Source organism: Nelumbo lutea, chromosome 1 (assembly GCF_056320005.1).
Source record: "Nelumbo lutea isolate HS-2025 chromosome 1, American lotus-T2T, whole genome shotgun sequence".
In the NCBI taxonomy this organism is placed as follows: domain Eukaryota; kingdom Viridiplantae; phylum Streptophyta; class Magnoliopsida; order Proteales; family Nelumbonaceae; genus Nelumbo; species Nelumbo lutea.
The window spans coordinates 53,939,527-53,953,168 of record NC_142684.1 but is presented as its reverse complement, the minus strand read 5'-3'; positions in this window follow the sequence as shown (position 1 = coordinate 53,953,168).

Below are 13,642 nucleotides of genomic sequence, written 5' to 3'. Positions count from 1 at the left end.
GCACGATTCTTAACAGTTGATTTTACTTTGCTAGTTTTCTGCTTTGAGTTGTTTGAGGTTGTTCAAACGGTGCGATTGTTTGTATTGATCCATATTTGTTGGCTTTGTTTTGATTTGAGTAGGAACAGTTTCATTTTTTACAAGAGTTGAGTTGATTTCCTAATTATTTAGATTTGATGGGTTTTTTAATTTAGAATATCATGATTAGAGTTGTATTAAGCCAGGTTCTCATACGTTTAATTGTTTGTGTCAAGTATTTCCTTTGAACTTTTTTAGATCGTTGACAAGGTATTGTTTGGATTGATCCAAGTTAATTGGTTTGTTTGAGTCGGTCTGGGCTTCCTATTTAAACGATATGACAGTTTACCAACTTTATCTCATTATTTTGGATTCGTTGAATTACTACATGGAGTTTGGTGTTGTAATAAGGATTATTAGTGGGTCTAGATTTGGTCGATCATTGGATGGTTGGTGAGGGCCTGGTCAGTTTTGGAAAATGTTTAATTGGCTCTACCTGGTTTGGATAGAATCATTTCTGTGGGTTTCGATTCAATGGTTTGATTTGTTTTATGTTGTTTAAATGGTGGCATTGTTTGTATTGATGCTTGCTTATTGGCTATCTTTTGATTTCAATAAACTGGTTTCATTTTTTAAAACAATTGAGGTGATTTCCTAATTTCTCTAAATATGATGGGTTTTTTAATTCAGCATATCGTGATTAGAATTGTATTAAGCCGAGTTCCTGTACATTAAATTGTTTATATCATATATTTCCTTTGAATTCTTTTAGACCGTTGACAAGTTCTTGTATCGATTGTTCCTAGTTCATTTGGTCTGGGTTTGCTATTTATACGAGAGTATTGTTTTCCTGCTTTATCTATGTAAGTTGGATTCGTTGAATTTACCACAAGGACTTTAGAGTTTTGAAAAGGATTATTAGTGGGTATAGATTATGACGATCATTGGACGGTTGGGGAGGGATTGGTCAATTTTGGAAAATGTTTAATTGGTTCTACCTGTTTTGGCTTGAATAAGTTTTGTGGGTTTTCATTGAATGGTTTTATTAACCATAGGTATAGTCGATGTTTATCAGATGAGTTTATCTATGTTGAGTTGGTTTTATTTGTATCTGGATCGATTAGTTTGAAAGTGAGTGCTCAAAAATTGACTATTTCTACTTTCAACTTTATTGTTTTTAATTTGGCTTTTTCTTGATAGGTTACATTTGCTTGGATTATCTTGGGTTGTTTTAAGTTGATTTCAACTATGCTTTGCGTAGTTGATCTTTTTTATTTAATGCCTCGATAATTTACAATGGATTTGTTAAATAATGTGGATAATTTTTTACCAGGCTTCTGTTTTGGAAAATGTTTAATTGTGATTTGGCGAGAATCAATTTTGTGGGCTTTGATTGAATGGTTTCGTGAACCTTTGGTATAGACGATGTTTCTTAGATGAGTTTATCTATGTTGAGTTGGTTTTATTTGTATCTGGATCGGTTAGTTTGAAAATGAATCCTCAAAATTTGACTGTTCTACTTTCAAATTTGTTGTCTCTAATTTGGCTTTTTCTTGATAGGTTACATTTGCTTTAATTATATTGGGTTGTTTTAGGTTGATTTTAGCTACGCTTTGTGTAGTTGGTCTTTTTTAGTTAATGACTCGATAATTTACAATGGATTTGTTAAATAATGTGGATAACTTCTTACCAAGATTCTATTGTAAGTGTGTGCGGTTGGATTTATTTTATCTAGATATGATGGGTTTTTTTATGGTAAAATAGTGGCTTTAGAGTTGAAATCCGCACGATTCTTAACAGTTGATTTTACTTTGCTAGTTTTCTGCTTTGAGTTGTTTGAGGTTGTTCAAACGGTGCGATTGTTTGTATTGATCCATATTTGTTGGCTTTGTTTTGATTTGAGTAGGAACAGTTTCATTTTTTACAAGAGTTGAGTTGATTTCCTAATTATTTAGATTTGATGGGTTTTTTAATTTAGAATATCATGATTAGAGTTGTATTAAGCCAGGTTCTCATACGTTTAATTGTTTGTGTCAAGTATTTCCTTTGAACTTTTTTAGATCGTTGACAAGGTATTGTTTGGATTGATCCAAGTTAATTGGTTTGTTTGAGTCGGTCTGGGCTTCCTATTTAAACGATATGACAGTTTACCAACTTTATCTCATTATTTTGGATTCGTTGAATTACTACATGGAGTTTGGTGTTGTAATAAGGATTATTAGTGGGTCTAGATTTGGTCGATCATTGGATGGTTGGTGAGGGCCTGGTCAGTTTTGGAAAATGTTTAATTGGCTCTACCTGGTTTGGATAGAATCATTTCTGTGGGTTTCGATTCAATTGTTTGATTTGTTTTATGTTGTTTAAATGGTGGCATTGTTTGTATTGATGCTTGCTTATTGGCTATCTTTTGATTTCAATAAACTGGTTTCATTTTTTAAAACAATTGAGGTGATTTCCTAATTTCTCTAAATATGATGGGTTTTTTAATTCAGCATATCGTGATTAGAATTGTATTAAGCCGAGTTCCTGTACATTAAATTGTTTATATCATATATTTCCTTTGAATTCTTTTAGACCGTTGACAAGTTCTTGTATCGATTGTTCCTAGTTCATTTGGTCTGGGTTTGCTATTTATACGAGAGTATTGTTTTCCTGCTTTATCTATGTAAGTTGGATTCGTTGAATTTACCACAAGGACTTTAGAGTTTTGAAAAGGATTATTAGTGGGTATAGATTATTACGATCATTGGACGGTTGGGGAGGGATTGCTCAATTTTGGAAAATGTTTAATTGGTTCTACCTGTTTTGGCTTGAATAAGTTTTGTGGGTTTTCATTGAATGGTTTTATTAACCATAGGTATAGTCGATGTTTATCAGATGAGTTTATCTATGTTGAGTTGGTTTTATTTGTATCTGGATCGATTAGTTTGAAAGTGAGTGCTCAAAAATTGACTATTTCTACTTTCAACTTTATTGTTTTTAATTTGGCTTTTTCTTGATAGGTTACATTTGCTTGGATTATCTTGGGTTGTTTTAAGTTGATTTCAACTATGCTTTGCGTAGTTGATCTTTTTTATTTAATGCCTCGATAATTTACAATGGATTTGTTAAATAATGTGGATAATTTTTTACCAGGCTTCTGTTTTGGAAAATGTTTAATTGTGATTTGGCGAGAATCAATTTTGTGGGCTTTGATTGAATGGTTTCGTGAACCTTTGGTATAGACGATGTTTCTTAGATGAGTTTATCTATGTTGAGTTGGTTTTATTTGTATCTGGATCGGTTAGTTTGAAAATGAATCCTCAAAATTTGACTGTTCTACTTTCAAATTTGTTGTCTCTAATTTGGCTTTTTCTTGATAGGTTACATTTGCTTTAATTATATTGGGTTGTTTTAGGTTGATTTTAGCTACGCTTTGTGTAGTTGGTCTTTTTTAGTTAATGACTCGATAATTTACAATGGATTTGTTAAATAATGTGGATAACTTCTTACCAAGATTCTATTGTAAGTGTGTGCGGTTGGATTTATTTTATCTAGATATGATGGGTTTTTTTATGGTAAAATAGTGGCTTTAGAGTTGAAATCCGCACGATTCTTAACAGTTGATTTTACTTTGCTAGTTTTCTGCTTTGAGTTGTTTGAGGTTGTTCAAACGGTGCGATTGTTTGTATTGATCCATATTTGTTGGCTTTGTTTTGATTTGAGTAGGAACAGTTTCATTTTTTACAAGAGTTGAGTTGATTTCCTAATTATTTAAATTTGATGGGTTTTTTAATTTAGAATATCATGATTAGAGTTGTATTAAGCCAGGTTCTCATACGTTTAATTGTTTGTGTCAAGTATTTCCTTTGAACTTTTTTAGATCGTTGACAAGGTATTGTTTGGATTGATCCAAGTTAATTGGTTTGTTTGAGTCGGTCTGGGCTTCCTATTTAAACGATATGACAGTTTACCAACTTTATCTCATTATTTTGGATTCGTTGAATTACTACATGGAGTTTGGTGTTGTAATAAGGATTATTAGTGGGTCTAGATTTGGTCGATCATTGGATGGTTGGTGAGGGCCTGGTCAGTTTTGGAAAATGTTTAATTGGCTCTACCTGGTTTGGATAGAATCATTTCTGTGGGTTTCGATTCAATGGTTTGATTTGTTTTATGTTGTTTAAATGGTGGCATTGTTTGTATTGATGCTTGCTTATTGGCTATCTTTTGATTTCAATAAACTGGTTTCATTTTTTAAAACAATTGAGGTGATTTCCTAATTTTTCTCTAAATATGATGGGTTTTTTAATTCAGCATATCGTGATTAGAATTGTATTAAGCCGAGTTCCTGTACATTAAATTGTTTATATCATATATTTCCTTTGAATTCTTTTAGACCGTTGACAAGTTCTTGTATCGATTGTTCCTAGTTCATTTGGTCTGGGTTTGCTATTTATACGAGAGTATTGTTTTCCTGCTTTATCTATGTAAGTTGGATTCGTTGAATTTACCACAAGGACTTTAGAGTTTTGAAAAGGATTATTAGTGGGTATAGATTATGACGATCATTGGATGGTTGGGGAGGGATTGGTCAATTTTGGAAAATGTTTAATTGGTTCTACCTGTTTTGGCTAGAATAAGTTTTGTGGGTTTTCATTGAATGGTTTTATTAACCATAGGTATAGTCGATGTTTATCAGATGAGTTTATCTATGTTTAGTTGGTTTTATTTGTATCTGGATCGATTAGTTTGAAAGTGAGTGCTCAAAAATTGACTATTTCTACTTTCAACTTTATTGTTTTTAATTTGGCTTTTTCTTGATAGGTTACATTTGCTTGGATTATCTTGGGTTGTTTTAAGTTGATTTCAACTATGCTTTGCGTAGTTGATCTTTTTTATTTAATGCCTCGATAATTTACAATGGATTTGTTAAATAATGTGGATAATTTTTTACCAGGCTTCTGTTTTGGAAAATGTTTAATTGTGATTTGGCGAGAATCAATTTTGTGGGCTTTGATTGAATGGTTTCGTGAACCTTTGGTATAGACGATGTTTCTTAGATGAGTTTATCTATGTTGAGTTGGTTTTATTTGTATCTGGATCGGTTAGTTTGAAAATGAATCCTCAAAATTTGACTGTTCTACTTTCAAATTTGTTGTCTCTAATTTGGCTTTTTCTTGATAGGTTACATTTGCTTTATATATATTGGGTTGTTTTAGGTTGATTTTAGCTACGCTTTGTGTAGTTGGTCTTTTTTAGTTAATGACTCGATAATTTACAATGGATTTGTTAAATAATGTGGATAACTTCTTACCAAGATTCTATTGTAAGTGTGTGCGGTTGGATTTATTTTATCTAGATATGATGGGTTTTTTTATGGTAAAATAGTGGCTTTAGAGTTGAAATCCGCACGATTCTTAACAGTTGATTTTACTTTGCTAGTTTTCTGCTTTGAGTTGTTTGAGGTTGTTCAAACGGTGCGATTGTTTGTATTGATCCATATTTGTTGGCTTTGTTTTGATTTGAGTAGGAACAGTTTCATTTTTTACAAGAGTTGAGTTGATTTCCTAATTATTTAGATTTGATGGGTTTTTTAATTTAGAATATCATGATTAGAGTTGTATTAAGCCAGGTTCTCATACGTTTAATTGTTTGTGTCAAGTATTTCCTTTGAACTTTTTTAGATCGTTGACAAGGTATTGTTTGGATTGATCCAAGTTAATTGGTTTGTTTGAGTCGGTCTGGGCTTCCTATTTAAACGATATGACAGTTTACCAACTTTATCTCATTATTTTGGATTCGTTGAATTACTACATGGAGTTTGGTGTTGTAATAAGGATTATTAGTGGGTCTAGATTTGGTCGATCATTGGATGGTTGGTGAGGGCCTGGTCAGTTTTGGAAAATGTTTAATTGGCTCTACCTGGTTTGGATAGAATCATTTCTGTGGGTTTCGATTCAATGGTTTGATTTGTTTTATGTTGTTTAAATGGTGGCATTGTTTGTATTGATGCTTGCTTATTGGCTATCTTTTGATTTCAATAAACTGGTTTCATTTTTTAAAACAATTGAGGTGATTTCCTAATTTCTCTAAATATGATGGGTTTTTTAATTCAGCATATCGTGATTAGAATTGTATTAAGCCGAGTTCCTGTACATTAAATTGTTTATATCATATATTTCCTTTGAATTCTTTTAGACCGTTGACAAGTTCTTGTATCGATTGTTCCTAGTTCATTTGGTCTGGGTTTGCTATTTATACGAGAGTATTGTTTTCCTGCTTTATCTATGTAAGTTGGATTCGTTGAATTTACCACAAGGACTTTAGAGTTTTGAAAAGGATTATTAGTGGGTATAGATTATGACGATCATTGGACGGTTGGGGAGGGATTGGTCAATTTTGGAAAATGTTTAATTGGTTCTACCTGTTTTGGCTTGAATAAGTTTTGTGGGTTTTCATTGAATGGTTTTATTAACCATAGGTATAGTCGATGTTTATCAGATGAGTTTATCTATGTTGAGTTGGTTTTATTTGTATCTGGATCGATTAGTTTGAAAGTGAGTGCTCAAAAATTGACTATTTCTACTTTCAACTTTATTGTTTTTAATTTGGCTTTTTCTTGATAGGTTACATTTGCTTGGATTATCTTGGGTTGTTTTAAGTTGATTTCAACTATGCTTTGCGTAGTTGATCTTTTTTATTTAATGCCTCGATAATTTACAATGGATTTGTTAAATAATGTGGATAATTTTTTACCAGGCTTCTGTTTTGGAAAATGTTTAATTGTGATTTGGCGAGAATCAATTTTGTGGGCTTTGATTGAATGGTTTCGTGAACCTTTGGTATAGACGATGTTTCTTAGATGAGTTTATCTATGTTGAGTTGGTTTTATTTGTATCTGGATCGGTTAGTTTGAAAATGAATCCTCAAAATTTGACTGTTCTACTTTCAAATTTGTTGTCTCTAATTTGGCTTTTTCTTGATAGGTTACATTTGCTTTAATTATATTGGGTTGTTTTAGGTTGATTTTAGCTACGCTTTGTGTAGTTGGTCTTTTTTAGTTAATGACTCGATAATTTACAATGGATTTGTTAAATAATGTGGATAACTTCTTACCAAGATTCTATTGTAAGTGTGTGCGGTTGGATTTATTTTATCTAGATATGATGGGTTTTTTTATGGTAAAATAGTGGCTTTAGAGTTGAAATCCGCACGATTCTTAACAGTTGATTTTACTTTGCTAGTTTTCTGCTTTGAGTTGTTTGAGGTTGTTCAAACGGTGCGATTGTTTGTATTGATCCATATTTGTTGGCTTTGTTTTGATTTGAGTAGGAACAGTTTCATTTTTTACAAGAGTTGAGTTGATTTCCTAATTATTTAGATTTGATGGGTTTTTTAATTTAGAATATCATGATTAGAGTTGTATTAAGCCAGGTTCTCATACGTTTAATTGTTTGTGTCAAGTATTTCCTTTGAACTTTTTTAGATCGTTGACAAGGTATTGTTTGGATTGATCCAAGTTAATTGGTTTGTTTGAGTCGGTCTGGGCTTCCTATTTAAACGATATGACAGTTTACCAACTTTATCTCATTATTTTGGATTCGTTGAATTACTACATGGAGTTTGGTGTTGTAATAAGGATTATTAGTGGGTCTAGATTTGGTCGATCATTGGATGGTTGGTGAGGGCCTGGTCAGTTTTGGAAAATGTTTAATTGGCTCTACCTGGTTTGGATAGAATCATTTCTGTGGGTTTCGATTCAATTGTTTGATTTGTTTTATGTTGTTTAAATGGTGGCATTGTTTGTATTGATGCTTGCTTATTGGCTATCTTTTGATTTCAATAAACTGGTTTCATTTTTTAAAACAATTGAGGTGATTTCCTAATTTCTCTAAATATGATGGGTTTTTTAATTCAGCATATCGTGATTAGAATTGTATTAAGCCGAGTTCCTGTACATTAAATTGTTTATATCATATATTTCCTTTGAATTCTTTTAGACCGTTGACAAGTTCTTGTATCGATTGTTCCTAGTTCATTTGGTCTGGGTTTGCTATTTATACGAGAGTATTGTTTTCCTGCTTTATCTATGTAAGTTGGATTCGTTGAATTTACCACAAGGACTTTAGAGTTTTGAAAAGGATTATTAGTGGGTATAGATTATTACGATCATTGGACGGTTGGGGAGGGATTGCTCAATTTTGGAAAATGTTTAATTGGTTCTACCTGTTTTGGCTTGAATAAGTTTTGTGGGTTTTCATTGAATGGTTTTATTAACCATAGGTATAGTCGATGTTTATCAGATGAGTTTATCTATGTTGAGTTGGTTTTATTTGTATCTGGATCGATTAGTTTGAAAGTGAGTGCTCAAAAATTGACTATTTCTACTTTCAACTTTATTGTTTTTAATTTGGCTTTTTCTTGATAGGTTACATTTGCTTGGATTATCTTGGGTTGTTTTAAGTTGATTTCAACTATGCTTTGCGTAGTTGATCTTTTTTATTTAATGCCTCGATAATTTACAATGGATTTGTTAAATAATGTGGATAATTTTTTACCAGGCTTCTGTTTTGGAAAATGTTTAATTGTGATTTGGCGAGAATCAATTTTGTGGGCTTTGATTGAATGGTTTCGTGAACCTTTGGTATAGACGATGTTTCTTAGATGAGTTTATCTATGTTGAGTTGGTTTTATTTGTATCTGGATCGGTTAGTTTGAAAATGAATCCTCAAAATTTGACTGTTCTACTTTCAAATTTGTTGTCTCTAATTTGGCTTTTTCTTGATAGGTTACATTTGCTTTAATTATATTGGGTTGTTTTAGGTTGATTTTAGCTACGCTTTGTGTAGTTGGTCTTTTTTAGTTAATGACTCGATAATTTACAATGGATTTGTTAAATAATGTGGATAACTTCTTACCAAGATTCTATTGTAAGTGTGTGCGGTTGGATTTATTTTATCTAGATATGATGGGTTTTTTTATGGTAAAATAGTGGCTTTAGAGTTGAAATCCGCACGATTCTTAACAGTTGATTTTACTTTGCTAGTTTTCTGCTTTGAGTTGTTTGAGGTTGTTCAAACGGTGCGATTGTTTGTATTGATCCATATTTGTTGGCTTTGTTTTGATTTGAGTAGGAACAGTTTCATTTTTTACAAGAGTTGAGTTGATTTCCTAATTATTTAGATTTGATGGGTTTTTTAATTTAGAATATCATGATTAGAGTTGTATTAAGCCAGGTTCTCATACGTTTAATTGTTTGTGTCAAGTATTTCCTTTGAACTTTTTTAGATCGTTGACAAGGTATTGTTTGGATTGATCCAAGTTAATTGGTTTGTTTGAGTCGGTCTGGTCTTCCTATTTAAACGATATGACAGTTTACCAACTTTATCTCATTATTTTGGATTCGTTGAATTACTACATGGAGTTTGGTGTTGTAATAAGGATTATTAGTGGGTCTAGATTTGGTCGATCATTGGATGGTTGGTGAGGGCCTGGTCAGTTTTGGAAAATGTTTAATTGGCTCTACCTGGTTTGGATAGAATCATTTCTGTGGGTTTCGATTCAATGGTTTGATTTGTTTTATGTTGTTTAAATGGTGGCATTGTTTGTATTGATGCTTGCTTATTGGCTATCTTTTGATTTCAATAAACTGGTTTCATTTTTTAAAACAATTGAGGTGATTTCCTAATTTCTCTAAATATGATGGGTTTTTTAATTCAGCATATCGTGATTAGAATTGTATTAAGCCGAGTTCCTGTACATTAAATTGTTTATATCATATATTTCCTTTGAATTCTTTTAGACCGTTGACAAGTTCTTGTATCGATTGTTCCTAGTTCATTTGGTCTGGGTTTGCTATTTATACGAGAGTATTGTTTTCCTGCTTTATCTATGTAAGTTGGATTCGTTGAATTTACCACAAGGACTTTAGAGTTTTGAAAAGGATTATTAGTGGGTATAGATTATGACGATCATTGGATGGTTGGGGAGGGATTGGTCAATTTTGGAAAATGTTTAATTGGTTCTACCTGTTTTGGCTAGAATAAGTTTTGTGGGTTTTCATTGAATGGTTTTATTAACCATAGGTATAGTCGATGTTTATCAGATGAGTTTATCTATGTTTAGTTGGTTTTATTTGTATCTGGATCGATTAGTTTGAAAGTGAGTGCTCAAAAATTGACTATTTCTACTTTCAACTTTATTGTTTTTAATTTGGCTTTTTCTTGATAGGTTACATTTGCTTGGATTATCTTGGGTTGTTTTAAGTTGATTTCAACTATGCTTTGCGTAGTTGATCTTTTTTATTTAATGCCTCGATAATTTACAATGGATTTGTTAAATAATGTGGATAATTTTTTACCAGGCTTCTGTTTTGGAAAATGTTTAATTGTGATTTGGCGAGAATCAATTTTGTGGGCTTTGATTGAATGGTTTCGTGAACCTTTGGTATAGACGATGTTTCTTAGATGAGTTTATCTATGTTGAGTTGGTTTTATTTGTATCTGGATCGGTTAGTTTGAAAATGAATCCTCAAAATTTGACTGTTCTACTTTCAAATTTGTTGTCTCTAATTTGGCTTTTTCTTGATAGGTTACATTTGCTTTATATATATTGGGTTGTTTTAGGTTGATTTTAGCTACGCTTTGTGTAGTTGGTCTTTTTTAGTTAATGACTCGATAATTTACAATGGATTTGTTAAATAATGTGGATAACTTCTTACCAAGATTCTATTGTAAGTGTGTGCGGTTGGATTTATTTTATCTAGATATGATGGGTTTTTTTATGGTAAAATAGTGGCTTTAGAGTTGAAATCCGCACGATTCTTAACAGTTGATTTTACTTTGCTAGTTTTCTGCTTTGAGTTGTTTGAGGTTGTTCAAACGGTGCGATTGTTTGTATTGATCCATATTTGTTGGCTTTGTTTTGATTTGAGTAGGAACAGTTTCATTTTTTACAAGAGTTGAGTTGATTTCCTAATTATTTAGATTTGATGGGTTTTTTAATTTAGAATATCATGATTAGAGTTGTATTAAGCCAGGTTCTCATACGTTTAATTGTTTGTGTCAAGTATTTCCTTTGAACTTTTTTAGATCGTTGACAAGGTATTGTTTGGATTGATCCAAGTTAATTGGTTTGTTTGAGTCGGTCTGGGCTTCCTATTTAAACGATATGACAGTTTACCAACTTTATCTCATTATTTTGGATTCGTTGAATTACTACATGGAGTTTGGTGTTGTAATAAGGATTATTAGTGGGTCTAGATTTGGTCGATCATTGGATGGTTGGTGAGGGCCTGGTCAGTTTTGGAAAATGTTTAATTGGCTCTACCTGGTTTGGATAGAATCATTTCTGTGGGTTTCGATTCAATGGTTTGATTTGTTTTATGTTGTTTAAATGGTGGCATTGTTTGTATTGATGCTTGCTTATTGGCTATCTTTTGATTTCAATAAACTGGTTTCATTTTTTAAAACAATTGAGGTGATTTCCTAATTTCTCTAAATATGATGGGTTTTTTAATTCAGCATATCGTGATTAGAATTGTATTAAGCCGAGTTCCTGTACATTAAATTGTTTATATCATATATTTCCTTTGAATTCTTTTAGACCGTTGACAAGTTCTTGTATCGATTGTTCCTAGTTCATTTGGTCTGGGTTTGCTATTTATACGAGAGTATTGTTTTCCTGCTTTATCTATGTAAGTTGGATTCGTTGAATTTACCACAAGGACTTTAGAGTTTTGAAAAGGATTATTAGTGGGTATAGATTATTACGATCATTGGACGGTTGGGGAGGGATTGGTCAATTTTGGAAAATGTTTAATTGGTTCTACCTGTTTTGGCTTGAATAAGTTTTGTGGGTTTTCATTGAATGGTTTTATTAACCATAGGTATAGTCGATGTTTATCAGATGAGTTTATCTATGTTGAGTTGGTTTTATTTGTATCTGGATCGATTAGTTTGAAAGTGAGTGCTCAAAAATTGACTATTTCTACTTTCAACTTTATTGTTTTTAATTTGGCTTTTTCTTGATAGGTTACATTTGCTTGGATTATCTTGGGTTGTTTTAAGTTGATTTCAACTATGCTTTGCGTAGTTGATCTTTTTTATTTAATGCCTCGATAATTTACAATGGATTTGTTAAATAATGTGGATAATTTTTTACCAGGCTTCTGTTTTGGAAAATGTTTAATTGTGATTTGGCGAGAATCAATTTTGTGGGCTTTGATTGAATGGTTTCGTGAACCTTTGGTATAGACGATGTTTCTTAGATGAGTTTATCTATGTTGAGTTGGTTTTATTTGTATCTGGATCGGTTAGTTTGAAAATGAATCCTCAAAATTTGACTGTTCTACTTTCAAATTTGTTGTCTCTAATTTGGCTTTTTCTTGATAGGTTACATTTGCTTTAATTATATTGGGTTGTTTTAGGTTGATTTTAGCTACGCTTTGTGTAGTTGGTCTTTTTTAGTTAATGACTCGATAATTTACAATGGATTTGTTAAATAATGTGGATAACTTCTTACCAAGATTCTATTGTAAGTGTGTGCGGTTGGATTTATTTTATCTAGATATGATGGGTTTTTTTATGGTAAAATAGTGGCTTTAGAGTTGAAATCCGCACGATTCTTAACAGTTGATTTTACTTTGCTAGTTTTCTGCTTTGAGTTGTTTGAGGTTGTTCAAACGGTGCGATTGTTTGTATTGATCCATATTTGTTGGCTTTGTTTTGATTTGAGTAGGAACAGTTTCATTTTTTACAAGAGTTGAGTTGATTTCCTAATTATTTAGATTTGATGGGTTTTTTAATTTAGAATATCATGATTAGAGTTGTATTAATCCAGGTTCTCATACGTTTAATTGTTTGTGTCAAGTATTTCCTTTGAACTTTTTTAGATCGTTGACAAGGTATTGTTTGGATTGATCCAAGTTAATTGGTTTGTTTGAGTCGGTCTGGGCTTCCTATTTAAACGATATGACAGTTTACCAACTTTATCTCATTATTTTGGATTCGTTGAATTACTACATGGAGTTTGGTGTTGTAATAAGGATTATTAGTGGGTCTAGATTTGGTCGATCATTGGATGGTTGGTGAGGGCCTGGTCAGTTTTGGAAAATGTTTAATTGGCTCTACCTGGTTTGGATAGAATCATTTCTGTGGGTTTCGATTCAATTGTTTGATTTGTTTTATGTTGTTTAAATGGTGGCATTGTTTGTATTGATGCTTGCTTATTGGCTATCTTTTGATTTCAATAAACTGGTTTCATTTTTTAAAACAATTGAGGTGATTTCCTAATTTCTCTAAATATGATGGGTTTTTTAATTCAGCATATCGTGATTAGAATTGTATTAAGCCGAGTTCCTGTACATTAAATTGTTTATATCATATATTTCCTTTGAATTCTTTTAGACCGTTGACAAGTTCTTGTATCGATTGTTCCTAGTTCATTTGGTCTGGGTTTGCTATTTATACGAGAGTATTGTTTTCTTGCTTTATCTATGTAAGTTGGATTCGTTGAATTTACCACAAGGACTTTAGAGTTTTGAAAAGGATTATTAGTGGGTATAGATTATGACGATCATTGGATGGTTGGGGAGGGATTGGTCAATTTTGGAAAATGTTTAATTGGTTCTACCTGTTTTGGC